Source organism: Canis lupus, chromosome 1 (assembly GCF_003254725.2).
Source record: "Canis lupus dingo isolate Sandy chromosome 1, ASM325472v2, whole genome shotgun sequence".
NCBI lineage: Eukaryota > Metazoa > Chordata > Mammalia > Carnivora > Canidae > Canis > Canis lupus.
The window spans coordinates 38,704,882-38,710,358 of record NC_064243.1 but is presented as its reverse complement, the minus strand read 5'-3'; positions in this window follow the sequence as shown (position 1 = coordinate 38,710,358).

Here is a 5,477-nt window from a genome sequence, read left to right as displayed (position 1 = left end):
GGTTGTTTATTCATCCTATTCTATTTTAGCTGAGGGGCAAAAAAAGCTCAGCTCTATAGAGCCAGTCCATCTGTGTTTCCTTTCCAAACCTATACCTTGTGTCCTTTAAACCACTTTTCCAGGATTACTCTTATTTTAAAATTTCAGACAGCTACTGAGACAAGTAACCTAAATTCATCACTGTCCTAAAAAGAAAAGAAATTCACCACTTTTATGTAGATGTGCCATAAGACAAACACTGTTTTGGTGTTCTGGCAAAACCACACACAATGGAGACAAAAATATTCTCCAAAGAGATGTCGATATATCTTATTACAGTTATCCTGCACTAGCATGGGATGAAAATGATTAAATTCATAGCTCCAAAAAACAACGCACAAATTACTTCTTGAAGGGAGCAGCATAATAATACCTGGAGTGTAAAAAAAAGGAAATGAAGTTTAATTAAGTGTTGCCCAGTGAAATACTTCTGGAAAAGCTCAGTGGAGGCAAAAAGCACAAGTCCAGCTTGCCCGAGATGGGGAGGGACATGCTGTCAAGTATAAAAGACCTTGCCCAAAAACTGTTTATTTATTACATAGAACATACTAGAATCCATGTATAATAGCATTATATGCTATATAGCACTCATATGTACTCAGACATTCACCTAATCACCAATCAATCTTCTCTTTGTATCACCACTAAAATACTGACTTGTCTGGTTATTTTTTAATAACACGACTATTTTCATAGAGAGTGGTTCAAACCTGAAAAGAACTGGAATGTTGTTTTTAGTTAATACAAATAAATATAAATACCTTTAAACACATCTGTTATTTAATCAATCAGCATGAAAAAGTCAATGAGTTTAAGAACAGTCACCAGGCAAAAATTTGTACCTTCAAACTGAAACACGTTGAGTCAAGGAAGAAAAATGAGATATAGAGAAGTCCAATTTTTAGACTAAATATTGAGACACATGCTTAAAGGTTAGTTTTTGAATATATTTTTAGGTTTCCCTTGGTCAAAATATGAAAAAATGTAGTCTCTGTCTAATACAACCTTGTGAGTGGGGCACCTGGGTGGCTGAGTGATTGAGCATCTGCCTTTGGCTCAGGTCGTGATCCTGGGGTACATGATCCAGTCTCCCATTGGGCTCCCTGCAGGGAGCCTGCTTCTCCCTTTCCCTATGTCTCTGCCTTTCTATCTCTTATGAATAAATAAATAAAATATTTAAAAATAAAAATAAAAAACAGCTTTGTGAGCTATCATCCTCAATGCTCACACCCTTCAAAAAAAGGATGTGCCAATATCAATACACACATGCTAATTCCCTGCCTCCCTGTAACCATGTACCCCATGTATTAACCCTCCTAGGTTTCACTACATAGGGTAGTTGTTCAATATAAATTGTATAAATTATCTGTCATTATAGAAAATAAGATTTTCTCCCTCACTTATGATATTTCAAACATTTCAGATTAAGTTAAGGAGTAATTTTGTGGTGAAATTTGCAATTAATATCTTAAATGAATGTACTAAAGATGTAAAATGGCTGTGATTTGTTTAGCATTGACTACAATTATGGTACTAACAATAGGAAATAAATACCCCTAGCTAGTGCCAGGCTATATATATTTGTCAACTTATTTAGTCTGTACAATAACCATATGCATAAGATTGATATTTTCATTTTACTGATGAGGATACTGAGACACTCACATGTTACATAAACTTGCCTGATGTCACTTTACTAAAAGGTAGCTGAGCTGGCAAGTGAAAGGATGCAGTCCGCCTCCAGATTCTCTTCTCTTAACCATGTGCTAAGCATTATGATAGAACCCTGTGATGGTTAATTTTATGTATCAGCTTAACTGGGTCACAAGGCATCCAGATATTTGGTTGAACACTATTCTGGATGAGTCTGCAGAGGGTCTTTTTAGATGAGATTAACATTTGAATTGGAAGACTAAAGTAAAGTAAATCACCCTCCCCAATGTGGGTGGCCTAACTCAATCTGTTTAAGGTCTGGAAAGAACCAAAGGTTGAGTAAGAGAGAATTCACTCCATCTGTCTTTGAGCTGGGACACCAGTCTTCTCCTGCCTTTGGACTTGGACCAGAACTTGGTTCTCCTGGTTCCCAGGCTTTTGAACTCAGACTGGAACTATATATACCATCAGCTCTCCTGGGTCCCCAGGTTGCCAACCATGCATCTTGGGACTTCTCAGCCTCTATAACAATATGAGCCAATTCTTTATAACAAATTTCTTTATATATATATATATCATATTGGTTCTGTTTCTCTGCAAACCCAGACTGATATAGACCTTAATATATATAATCTCACTTAATCCTCATATCTACCCAACTAAAGAAATACTAGTCACATTTTTATAGATCACAAAATGATGTCCAAGGTTGCGCTGCTAGGGAGGTTTGAAGCTGGGATTTGAAGCCAAGTCCAAACCTAGAGTCCATATGCTTTCCCCATAATTGTAGTACCTCTCTGAACATGTGAAAAGAGATGAGAAAGTTTCAGGCTAAGGGAAAACACCATCTCTCTGGTCTTTCCATTCCCCTACCATTTCTACCATGTTGACCCATTAGACATCTCTATAGCTAACCACACACCTTGAAAACCCAGTGAAATTCCTCTTTGAATGGAAAAGAATAAGTAGTTTTTTTAAAAAAAAGATTATAAGATATAAGTAGACTTTAACAAAATGATAAATTATATAACCTCTGAAACTCTAGAGACTTTATACTATCCCTTGTACTATACTAAAACTAAAATCAGTGATACATCAATCAACCTTATTTGGCACTTTTAGTCCTTATTCAGGAATCTCACCATTTGCACTTTGATTGCTGATCTCTCTCTCTCTCTTTCTCTCAGCTAAGAGGTCATACATAAAATTCATTAGAAATACTTAAGGCATTTAGACGAGCTCTCAGACTACTGTAGTTGTATTACAGGGAGCAGTAACAGAAATCAGGCATCCCTTTACATATACACACAAAATAGTTATTTCTGATAACAATCAAAGGCTATAACAACAAAAAACCCCTCTTCCTAACATTCTATGCCATTATAATAGCTGTCTTTGACAACTAAATACCAAGTAATCAAAACAAATGTTAATTAGCACCCAGCATTTACTATTCATAGAGACAGGCCATCATCTGTTAATTATCAGACCAATAACAGAGTATTGATCACAATTTGTCAACTTGGAAATAATTAAAACCAGTAAAAGAGAGTAGAATCTTTCAGTAAACAATAGGCTTTCATTTCAGAAACGCTTAGCCAGCTCTTCTATTGTACATTACTCTCTTCATCAATAAGTGCTTTTCATATAATTGTCTCTCTCTTGATTGTGCTGGTTTTTAAAACAAAAATTATGTGTTTTAGTGAGTACATATTAGGCACATATATCATTTTGGCAGCCAATATCAAGTCATGATGGAATTGAGAGAGTCAATACCTAGCACAAGTCATAAAATCAGTTTTTCCTATTTGTTTGTACTTCAAAACACTATTAGTTAAATTTGTTTTTCTTCCATTAAAAAAAAAAACCTTTACTGAATGCCAACTATGTGCTTTCTTGATATGGATTTAATTATTCAGATATATGCTTTTAGATTCTAAGTCTTAATATCCAATGCAAACATACATAGAGCAGTGATCTTCACAGGAGACAAAGCCATTATTTGCTTTGTCTTAAGACTCCTCAGCTAATGTAAAGTCAGTTTTCCATCTAAAGGAAAAAAAGATATGCTACAAAAACAGTATCTTGCACCACAGTCCTTAATATATTTCTGAAACTTTTATAATAATTTTTCAAGAAAATGCAACCTGTAAGGACTAAAACCACTTAAAGCATGGATTTATGGTCAAAACCTTTCTGACACAAGTCAGCTACCACTATGCCTGTCAGAGTTCTCCAGTTATCCCAATATAAATTGTTTTATATCATAAGGAAACATTTCATCATAAGGAAAAAATTAAGTTTTCGTTGTAAATGAGAGTTAAGATTGAAATGCCTATTTTTGCTTACTTTCTGGTTTCATCTCAAACCACAGTATGTTTCCACAAAGATAAATTCAAATTTTGAGGAACTATAAACTAACTCAAGTTGCAGATCAGTAATATTGTCTAAGGGAATGAATGGTCCTTTTCCAGCTGTGGGGAGACGCCAAGTGTTTTAACTCTGCAAAATCTCAGCAGCTCACCTTAAAATCGGCTTTAAAATAGCTTTTCTGTGATAACCATAGGTGCCCATTTTCTGCCTGACGAATTTCCATTTTAGATCCCAGAAAAACATGAATCATAATGGAAATTCTGACATAACACTAACTATAGCAATCCATGGATGAGGGAGGAGAGAATAAAATAATTTTAATGGCTATCAAAGTTTTACCTGGAGAATTGGGTGGTTAAATGGATAACCCCTTGACTTTTCACCCCTGAGACTAGTTGGATTCAAGTCTTGACTGGAGTGACTAAAAGGTCATTCTGACTACTGATGTGAGAAAGGCCCAAAGTGAAATTGGAATGGTCTCAGTCCAGTTGATTCAGTGCTGTATTTCCAAATCACAAAAGCAAATGAATAGTCTCTGAGAAGATATACACAAAACTCATGCTTCTAGAAACAAGAAAAGGGTAAAAAACACAAGCTAATATCACTGAACTGTGAATCACACAAATATGGTACCCAAGTAAAATCTTGTTGCAAAATATTTATACATTAACAACAAAAGCCTTGGGCTATTTAACCATTGGCATCGTTTCAAACTCTGTATTGTCATTAATGCTTTTGTTATGACCTGCTAAATGCTAATCCAGGAACATGGTAAATTCATTTAATTTAAACAGAAAATACTTTCAATTTTCATGGAATTCATTTCAGCTATAAAATAAATAAAATATAGGAATATCAAAATGTCAGCAGCCTGACAGACCTAGCTATGAATGAAATGGAATCATCTGATACCCAAAGAAATACATAGAAGTTTCCAGTAACGCTGAAGGCCTTTCTTAAATGAAGGAGTTAATAGATGTAGCATGCATGTTTCAAAAAAATACCCTGTTAAATTACAAATTACAACCAGCTCTCAGCTCTGTTTCGTTTATAGTGAATAATTCATTTGTACCTTAAATTCTTTCTCTATATCTGATTTAAAACACTTTCCAACAACAGGTGCTTATCCATATAAATTACTCTCTTGATTCTGTTGGAGAATGGCTGATTATAGGCAGAGGAGGAGGGAAAGATGTCATGGTGTTCGTGTCAGACCCAGATATCCTCTAACAAGATTCCAAAACCAAATATCCAGGCCGGAAATATTACGGCAGAGAAAACAGACCCATTCCATCAAAAATACATCCGAAACTCAGTTGAATAATATATGCATTTTTCATAGTGAATTACATGAAATGCCCCTATCCCATCATTTTTAACTATTTGAGAAGGCCAACCTTTCATCTTGACAC